Source organism: Egretta garzetta, unplaced genomic scaffold, assembly GCF_000687185.1.
Source record: "Egretta garzetta isolate BGI_Z169 unplaced genomic scaffold, ASM68718v1 scaffold36, whole genome shotgun sequence".
Classification (NCBI taxonomy): Eukaryota; Metazoa; Chordata; class Aves; order Pelecaniformes; family Ardeidae; genus Egretta; species Egretta garzetta.
In genome coordinates this window covers 3239882-3250699 of record NW_009259975.1, presented here as the reverse complement: position 1 = coordinate 3250699, position 10818 = coordinate 3239882, and positions in this window count along the sequence as shown.

Below are 10818 nucleotides of genomic sequence, written 5' to 3'. Positions count from 1 at the left end.
AAAGCTCTTCCTTTGTCCTGCTCAGCTGTTCCTCCATCAAGGCTGCCAAGTAAAGGCTGAGCTGTACGACAGCTCGCCCTGGGGTGTCCAAGCTTTCAACCGCAGTGTCTTGCTGAAAAATAGTTTGAAAAAAAAGAAAAAAAAGAAAATAAAATGAAATAGGAAAAAATTTACAAAACGTATAATAAATAGATGCAAAATAAAAATACACGCACGAGACGCACTGCACACAATAGCTGGAAAGCAGGAGCGCGGCGGTGTTTTCCTCTGTCAGTGGGTCAGTGTGTTCTGTAAGCACTTCCATCCTGTCGAGTCCCTGGTTGGTCTCCACCTGCTAGCCTGCTCGCTCGAGAGGCAGCGCTGACCTGGCCGCTCCCTCATTTTGCTGGCGCCAGCGGCTTGATGGGCCTTGCACTTTGATTATTTGTGTTAACAGTTAATTTAGCACCGTGGACACGTGTGCCAAAGCTGCCTCCACTTCCTGCAGCCTTCCAATCTCAGCTGTAATCTTTTCTACATCTTGCAGGAAAAGAGCTATTTCTGGCAGCTCTGTCTCTAACACTCGCCCCACTCAAACTGATTTAATGGAGATTTATAGACGCGAGGCTGTGCAGCTCTGAGGCGCTTTCCTGAAAAGTTTTTCTGTGCCTGTGTTACGTATGGAATTTATTTATTTAATGTTTGGTGTTGCAGCTACACTGTCAACTGTTAGCGTGACATATTCCACATACGAGCTATTTCTGGCAGCTCTGTCTCTAACACTCGCCCCACTCAAACTGATTTAATGGAGATTTATAGACGCGAGGCTGTGCAGCTCTGAGGCGCTTTCCTGAAAAGTTTTTCTGTGCCTGTGTTACGTATGGAATTTATTTATTTAATGTTTGGTGTTGCAGCTACACTGTCAACTGTTAGCGTGACATATTCCACATTTTTTTTTTTTTTTTTTTTGCACAAGGATTCCAGTGAAATCCTGTTACACAGCACATTTCTGGTCCAATTCATCCCAGCTGCTAACTTTACCAAGCTAAAATCTGACACTCAGGTCCAATTTCATTAAACCCCAGTCAGCATGGTTCTTCGCGATAATAGTGACTCTCGTCTAAGGCAATATGTATTTTGGCTCACGGCTACAAATAAATCCTATCATAAGTACCTTCTTCCTAGTATGCAGCACACTGCAACGGTCCAAAAAAAAGCAGCTTCTGTAAGAAGTCGTGGAGAAGAGAGACTATTATAATTTATCATGATTTTCCAAGTAAGCCTTCTGCTATCTTAAGAAATTATGTTCTCTGAAAATAAATGAGAACCGTAGTTGTATGTAACACCAAAACTGCTGCTTCTGCTGTTATTCCAGCTTTGACTGATGCAGAGAAACCCAAGCAGCTATGTAGGGGGCTATATATTTACAGCCCAATACACACAACATGTTTATTCTGCTTTACCCCTTCCCAACTGCCCAAGTACTAAAATTAGCATTAAATATTCAGAACAGAGCCAGATAAGTAAAACAAGAGGTGTATTGTTAAAACTCCCATTTCACCTCCATTACCGGAGGGTGCTTTGCCAAAGTGCTGCAGAGGATACAGGCTGGTGGTGGGATTCCTCCGGCAGGCCAGCGTCCCCGCCAGTCCCACCTGACCCCCACGTGAGACCTGGCTTTCATGTGGACTCTCAGCCTGGGGGTTTGTTTTAATTTGGTCTCTTTCCCCGTCCCTGGGTGGCGACAGACATGGACGGTCCCCTGCCTGCTCGCAGGGGCAGGAACCTGGATGTCCCCATCCTGCCAAGCGCTCCAGGTGGCTGCATCTCTGCCAGCTTCAGGTGTAGGAGTCTCCTGATCTGAGCTGCTTACAGGAGCATAAAGCTGGTTCTCAGCAGCTCCCCTAAGTGAAAACTCGTTTCTTTTGTAAATGAAACCGAGTGAGCTAAGTGTAACCTGCGAAGAGGTCGAGCACAAATCCTGTACTCTCCTCATCTTCAAAACAAACACCATGCGAGCCGTGATCCTGCCTGCTCCGCTGCCTCCTGCTTGTATAACAAATGGTATTTTGAAATAATGCCATGGTGTATTTTTAAATATCAAATTTTGCTGTGTTTTTAAATTGCAGCTTCCCTTTGGTCGAGAAGGTTTTATCCCTGTGTTTAATGTTTTGTTATTATGGTCTCTGCTAAGCTCCAGGACAGCACATTTTGGGGGTCGCTGATGAATGTGCTTTGCTTCGGCTGAGGCAGGTACTTTCCTGTTGGATTTTTTTTGTGACACCAAGGAAAAAGTTAACAAGTTGGAAAAATACAGATATTGCCATACTGGATGAGACCAGTTGTGCCTTGAGACCAGTATCTTGCTGTGAGAGGAGCTAATCCTGGACGACAGGTTTTTTACAAATTAAACATACTTTGACAATGATTATCCTGTGTAAGGGTAGCAGGGCTGGAAATTAAATGGGTTTTCCATTCTGTGCTATTGTGCAGCACATTGCTTTAGAGTTTTTGGGAATTTACATTTGTTCTGGTCAGTTATGGGGTTTTACAAAAGACCTAGGATGTGTTGAAATTGCAAGTTCGTGTTGGACCAAGTGTTGCAGTAACATGGTGTTTCAACACTGTGTACGTCATGAACCTGTAATTTCAACACTTTCTAAGAGTCACCAGAGTGTCTCAGGCTGAACTATAACATAACTAAGTGTTCCCCTCTGAACACTCAACTGTCTTTTTCTTTTTTTGTTTTTTCTTTTTTTTTTTTTTTCCTGGAAAATATAATTTGAAACACCATTTGGCTGACATTAAAGAGTTTAAAATTGTTTTAATAATAATGAAAAAAAGACAAAGTAAAGGATTACTGTAAATAGAGAAACTTGCTGACTCAAGTGGTAGCGGGAGTGAGTCCTCCTGCTGGATAAGTACAATGGACTATAGTTGCAGTTTTAATTATGGATTCGTTTGCGAGGGACAAAGCTGAATTTTTACAAGCCGTCTGTGGTTATGCTTCTGCCTTATGTCATTGCACACTGGTTCTGATACCCAGTGTTAAACTCCTGCAAATGAAGCTGCTATTCCTTCTGCCTCTGGGCTGGATCTCCCGCAGGCTCAGCCCGAGTGGGGAAGAGAGACGCGGTGCAGCTTTGAACACGGTTTCGAGCAACCTGGCTGCCCTGTAAAGTCCATAGCAACAGTCCTGAGACTTACGGCGTGTGCTCTCCTTCACTAGACTCCCCCCTCAAATCCTCCAGAACGAACACCCAGGATGCAACCTCCCTTTTAAAGGCACCTACTCGCACTGGAGAGGCCCAGGCTGCCACAGCCAAATGGTCAGAGCTGCGACAGTGGGAATGGGCAAGACCGCCTTGCCCTGTAGACATTGTGGCTTTGTTTCCCCAACTGACAGCCATTGCGCTGAGTGACCTGGTGTCCCCATTCGGTGAAAAAAATGCTTTGGTCCTAACACAGCACTTTTCGTGCGCTGACTCAAAGTATTTTGCAAAGGTTGAGCAACATCCCTTTATTAGACTGAGCAAATGAGGCATAGACAGGCCAAAGCAATTGCTGGAAGTCCCCAGTTAGGGCAGCAGAGGACAGAGACCCCATAGCCAAGTTCTTATTCAGTAGCCTACTCACCTGGAGATGCTGTCTCCAGGCACTTGGCTTCCCACCATCCTGTGATGCAGGGCAAGTAGGCGTAGGGTGAGTTGTGGATGCAAAAGCTGGGCTACATTTTGCATTATTCCTTATGTGTTTGACCAATTTACTTCTACCTCACTTCAGTAACCTTTCAGAAGCATCCTCCTCCCTCTCATATCCCTTGATATCTCTCTCAAGATCTAAATGACCAACACTTTCTCCGAGTATAACATTTTTCTCTTTTTGTATTTATGAGATGAATTGGGAAACTTCCTGTACCATCCCTGGGAAACTGGACAACAAGCAGGACAGGAACTCCTGCATTAACACAGCTTGTATTAAACATGCACTGGTGTGATCGTATCTGAGGGTGGGAGAGGGAGAACTACTGGGAATGGCCAGGATTGCTCCCTGTTGCAGGCGATGCTGCTGAGAAAGCACAAACCAGCCACAGTGGTGAAGTCATGCAAATGCAATGCTCCCAAAGGCCACAGGAATTGTGGAAAGATTTGTGTAAATATCTCATGCATTCTTGTGCTCTAAGGTTTATGGAAACAAAAACCACAGTCACAGAGCCAATGCCACATTTGCTCGTCCCTTCCCCCTTCTGTTTCTTCTCTACAGAAAGGTTGTAGAAGAGTTTATGAGCAGCGGAGAAACTGCTCTCTCTCTCTCTCTCTCTCTCTCTCTCTCTCTCTCTCTCTCTCTTTCTCTCTCTCTCCTAGCAATGTGAAAAAGAAGGGGAAAAGATGGTAAGCATAAATAAGTTTTAGCAGGGTCCAAGGGAAAGAATGGCTGATTTGTGGGTACCATGTGAACCTCTTTTGCTGTAGGCTTGCCTGGAAAAATACATGCCACACACATGTTCCCCAGGTCATTTCAGACTGCAAAAGGTCTCCATTGCCCACCAACTGGACTCCCCCTTTTCCCTGCACCGGTTTATTCTGTAGATCGTCCATGCGATTTACTTATCCTTACAGGGAAGATACTGTATGTTTACCTTCCTGCTTAATTTTTGAGATTTTCTCATTCTCTCTTGAAAGGCTTACAAAACCTGAGCCTAGACAAAACCAGCCCTGTTTATTCACGTCCCATTGTCATTCCTCTCTGTTATTAAATGCATTAGGGACACTCCCCCCTTCTTTGGATGCCTTGTATCATTTCAGATTGTGGTATCGTACTTGCGAGGGACAGTCTGCATGGGGGCTGTTATGATGGAAATAGCTCAGGGGGAGAATGCACCTGCTGTCGGGGAACACGTGGGTCTGTCCTGCTGCTGTTACTGGAGGTGGGATCCTAGGAGCTGGTGGCTGACGACACAACGCTATAGGGAGGGGGGGAGCTCTCTATAAGACGCTCTTTTTTTTTTCAGGTCTTAGCTACTTGCAGTCCCATACTGATGAGGGGGAGGTTGGGAAAAAGGCAAAAGGAGCTGGTTAAAAGATGTGTGCTTAAGTCTGTGGCAATTAACCTCCCCCTTTTAAGTATGAGGGAGCTTTACCAGCATCTTTTTTCAATGGATCCACAGACTAGAGCGTGGGGAGGAGGGGAGCGAAGGACTCCAGCAGGGGCTGGAAGCTGTGAAATTACTGAGAAAGAAAAAGAACAAGTTGCATTGTCTCAGGCTAATAACCAGCCCGACTGCTGGCACAGAGACTGCTGTGTCCCAAAGCTTTGCTGAAAGGCGAGCATCTTTCTCACGTCAAAAAACCCTATCCCTTGATGCCTTCCCACAGCTCCCCAGTGCCCCATGTCCCCCCCATCCACATCTGTTGAGGTGCATTCTTTTTTTTTTTCCAAGGGCAGATTTTTACACGTAGGAAATGGGATAGGACAGACCAGTGCAAACATCAGGCTGGCCACATCAGCCATGGAGCCAGACCTTCCCCGGCCTCTCGGAGGGACGTCAGCTGCTGCCCTCAGCAGCCCTGGTGCTTCAGCAGGTGGCACTGTGAGTCCTGCTCACCCACTGCAGGGCTTTTCTGCTCCAAAAGGTATTTTTCTTTTGGGTAAGGAATAAAGCTGAGGTTCTGGCCACTTGTGGTCAGTCAAAACACCATGGTATTTTTCAAAATACGGGGGTGCTGGCCCAGGCATCCCAGCCAAATTGCAGCCTGGGTAGCGTCCCACCAGTGCAGGGTTCCACCGGCGATTCTGCTGGGATGAGATTTATTTCTTCACTTCCTGTCCTAAAGGAACACCCACAAAGTTGTGAAAGTTGTGCATGCAGAGTATGCTGGGACCTCTGGTGCAAAAGGGACAGCACCTATTGCTAGGTGTGGGTTAGCAATCGCTGGTGTTTCTGGAGTGGATCTTCAGATCAGAAGCAAGCAGGAAACCAAGACCTAAGCAGGTCCTAGTCAAGGCCACTTTTCTGGGTGTTGCGCATATAAACACAAATTAAAAAAGGGGACAAAATACTTCAACATGTCAGATGTGAAACATTTATTAAGTTAACAAGTCTACATGGACCAACAACACCATCCTCAGTGCCTGTTCCTGCAGGCACTTACGGGTGCAGGCTTTACTCTCGCTTTAGCTGAAGTGTAAGGAAATCCGTGCTAGTTATCCCACGTTGGGCTTTTCCAATCGCCCAGCCAGCAAGGCTCAGTAGTGGTGATTCATTTGCTTCTACCTGTTGCCTCAGCTATGGGCTCAAAAGGCAATTTTTTGATCGTATTACATCATCAGGGTTACGTTTGGATAGAAGATTTTATGTTTTAGATTGTATTAATTGTCCTTTTCTTTTCGTGAGGGAGTGCCTTGCTCACAGTGCAAGATTCGGAAAGCTACGGAGCACTTTCCTACCTGCTTCCAGATTCACTCCAGCTTTTCTACCTTCCTCCCTGCCATGAGTGCTGCACGCAGGGCGCGGTGCTCCTGACCCTTGCAGGGTGCTATTTGCTTATTTTATCTCTGAAAACAAAACAAATTTCTCTGCGTTTTGTTCTATTTCCTACATGATAGAATCTTTTGTTTTCACTTGCAACCTTTGCAGCTTCCAAGAATTTTTACTCCTTGTGGTTTGTCGAGACGCGCAGGGTTCAATAGTCTGCCACCAGGCCCTGGCCCAAGGTCGAGGATTCCCTCCTTTTCCTTCCCAGTATTGTCCTGCATCCTGCAAGGCCCTTCTCCTTACATTGCTGTGGCTGTCGTGACAAAGGGGACTGGCACCAGGCACACTCCTGCTGCCACGGTGACAGCTGCCGAGCACTCGCCAAGCTCTAATGACAATAGCATGACCTCAGATACTTTATTAAGAAAGAAAAACTTGAAAGGGAGGGTACGCTTAAAAGCAGACAATAACACCTCGTCTCAGCTCGATGCATTGTTTTTGCAAGCCCGGGATGGAAACTGTTTAATATAATCCTGGCCTGTTGTCTCCCAGCCTCCCTCCCCATTTTACACACAGGCTCACCCGCATCCATGCTGGACTCAAGCTCACAACGGTAGCTGCAGATCTAAATTTGTCAGTGGATGTTACTGACTGTTGGGCTCGATACAGGGCCAAGCATCAGGACCGGGACTCTACTTTTAATGCTGTCATGTCTCTCCCTAACTGGTTATTTCCCTCTGCTTTGGTCTCTCTGGTTGTAAAATGGGGGTAATGGTACTTTACTCACCATGACAAAGGCTCCTGAGCTACATGGGGTCTGGGTGGAGATGTGCTATGGATGGAGAGGGAGGCTGAGAGCTGTGCTCTGCTCGTCCGCGGGGACGTGAGTGGGGAGGACCCCGGCGGGTGAGTGCCTGTGTTCAGCTGTGCCTGCAGACCCCTGAGCTCAGGGGTCTGCGGCCGTGATGGTCCTGGCAGAAAACCTTCTCCTGGAGCCACACAGAAAGTTTGGGAATTAGTAAATAAGCTTGGCAGCAGGAGGAAGTAGAGCTGGTCAGAAAAATTCTGACTAAACAAGTTTTCGTTGGAATTTACCGATTCATCAACATCAAAGCACTTTGTGGAGAGGGTCCAATTTTGACAAAGTTGCTTCCAAAACCAGGCAGGGCTTGAAAAGTGCCTGCCAGGCACATTTTAAAAACCTGGCCAGTTTTCTGCTGATTTACACCATGGGTTCCTTTGCAGTTCACCAACTGGCTGTTAAGAAGTGTGTGTTTCCAGGTGTAATGGCCCTGAAGTGACCGTCTCCAAGTGAGGAACCCTGTGGTGGTCACTGTCCATGACCCAGGCTTGGTCCACCAGGCAGAGTGCTGCAAGGGTTCATGCAGCTCGTAAAAGCCAGGGCTCAGGGAGATTGGCTCTGCATAGTGCTATCAACTTATACCAGAGGCTCCTTCTTAAATAACAGAGAAATCAGCTGACCTAAGAGTTGCTGCTTTTGATTCTGGAACCTTTTACTTTGAATCTGGAAGCAAAATGTCTGAATTTTCTCTCTTTTATACACATGCTCAAATAACTCCATTGATTTAAATGGAATTACTACTCAGTTGAATTTGCCTAAATGAGAGAAGTTCAAAGAATTGCTGCATAACCTTTGAAACATAACGAAACCCACAAGAACACTTAGTTATTTCTCCTCTCCACTTGGAGTAAACAGCTCTTCTCTTGTTTCTTATGGATGATACTGGTGGTAAACCTTAGAAACAAAAGGAGAGGAAGAAGAGGAAGAAAAAATGTACATTGTGGACCTGGTTCTTCTCAAAGTGCAATTCCTCCTTTTTTATCCTTTGCAGCTGGGTTTGTGTGTGTGTGAGTGTGTGAGAGAGAGAAGGAGAGAGAGGGAGAGGAAGGGCTATTTCACATTTCCCATGATATGTTTTGTTTAGGGTTGTGATAGCTTGATTCATTGTGCATGATCTGCAAGCCTTTACAAGGCTTTTCTTGGGCTTCTCTTCATGGGAGGAAAAATAGCTGGTGTTTTTTTTTTTCACAGAGGACTTTTCCAGTGTCTAGTGTGAACGTACAGTACTGGAGAAGCACAGAAATATGCCATTGCTTTCAGGCTTGCCCATGTCCAGATGTGCATCCCGAGATGTGCTAGCTCTGGGGAACATAAAGCAAACCGAAAGGAACAGGATTTTACTGAAACAAACAGGATTCCACCAAAAGAAGCAGACCCATAAAAACTGTAGAGAGAACATTCTCTTTCACAGCACCTACTGTTATGCAATGGTGCTAATGTACTGTACTTCACACTATGTCTGTCTTTTACAGCAGACCCTTTTCCCTTTAAATGTATGCTAGTATTTTCTTTTTTTTTTTCTATTAGACGCAAGATAATCTTTTAAGTAATGTGTTTATTTTAGCTTTGTTTTTCCCACTCCCCTAGGTCTGCTAGGATTTCTGTCCTATCTTTTTTATGTGCCAATGACATCGCCTGTTATAAGGTCAGGATCAGAATTCATTGTGGGGGGCAACACTGCTGTAAGGGCTTGACATGAGATCAGAAGTAATGCTGCAGTGAATTTAAAAAAAAAAGAGGAAAAAAAAAAAAAGTAGCAAGGCTTATGGTGCCGAAAGCGCTGGGTTTCCCATCCAGACACCATCTGTGAAGCACTTGGGGACAGTGCCTAATGTCTGAGTCATCATGCTTGGCAGTCATTTACCCAGTGGTCTGTTTCCCTGGGGGGAGTATTCACTGGGGGAGAAAAGGAATGGTCGAAAGAAGGAAGATAAACTGCCCTTTAGCCCCATGATTTATATTTGGTCAGAGTACCCCTGTTCTATTTTCTTTTACTTGGAATGTATCTCGGACATGTTGTTTCAATATGAGACAATCAGCTGGGCTCTCAAAGGAATGTCCCCGGAGACTCGAAACAGCCTCCCAGTAGGGTAATATGTTCAGCAGAATTCTAAGATGTATTCTCCAACATCTGCAGTCTATTTGTGCCTCCAGAATATTTCCCATCAGCATTTGGGGAATCAAAAGGCGCTTTGAGAGATGGTCACCAATTCTCCACACTGCATGATAACTTGTAAAATGTTTACTTCTTTAAACTTCTACTGAGCTGGTGATTTATTTGTTTCTTTCTTTCTTTCTTCCTTTCTTTCTTTCTTTTTTTTTTTTTTTTTTTAAAGAAACTAACAACAGAAGGACATGGAAATACACTTTAAATTATTCTTTCATATGAATGGGTTCTGAATGTAGTAGTAACCTCCTGGGAAACAAGAAGACCTAGGAGTCTTCATGGCCAACACAGTGAATGTCTGTTCTGGGTGTGTGACAGAAAAAGTGACTTATTAGACCGCACATTAGAAGCGGGTAGACAATCACATGGAGAGTATTGCATGTTGCATCTAAGATGCCATGTCCTCATTTTGATTATTATATTTGGTTTTAGTAAACCTATCTAAAAAAACCGACAGGCACGGAACTAGAAACAAACTCCAAGCAGGTAGTGAAAATATCAGGGAACTGCAGAGAACATATTTCTTGTAGGAAGAAATTAAAAAGATTGGGATTATTTACTCAGGAAAGTAAAAAGAACAAGAGAACATACAGCATGTGTCGCACAAGAAATAATATGTAGTAGGCAGAAAGCCAACTTAAAACTCCTTTTCATCCTTCCCAGTGATATAGGATTTAGGAATGTTCAGACACAAAAGGAAATAATAATTGACATAATGTATAATCAATCTGTGGGCATTGATTTTGCAGAATATAATTTGTACAAGTAACAGAAAGTTGGCTGAAAGACTGAGAAAAATATCGGGCACAAATATTAAAAGAAAATGTCATCCAGGTAAGATAAAAATAAATCCAGCTAGCTTTACTCAGCAGGGCATATAAAGGTAAAAAGAAAGATGAGCAAATTGCTGTGATGAGGGGAGTACAAGGGATCGTGTGTTCTCAGGGTAGAGGGTCTCTTGGTTACCTGTTGATATTCATGGGAAGCCATCTGTTTGCACGACATCAAGTTCTACTTGATTTCAGTGACTGGGAGCGCTTAATAAATGGATGAAATTCTTTCCCGTTGTTACTCTTCTTTACCAAAAGTTTTATAGCGGGTAACTGTAAGATTTCATATGGATGAGAGGAGGCATTTTTCTGTGAAACAGCAACAGTGAAGAAATTATGTAAAGCTCTGCTCTAGCACTACTCTTGCCATCTGCGTGTGCTAAGACTATCAAACTCGGTGGACCAGAAATAGGTGTATTATAGCATTCTGCTATCACGAGGCAAAAGAAGCAAGCTGTGGCGCTGCATACGAAGCACATGAACTCCCCACAAACAAGAAGGAAAA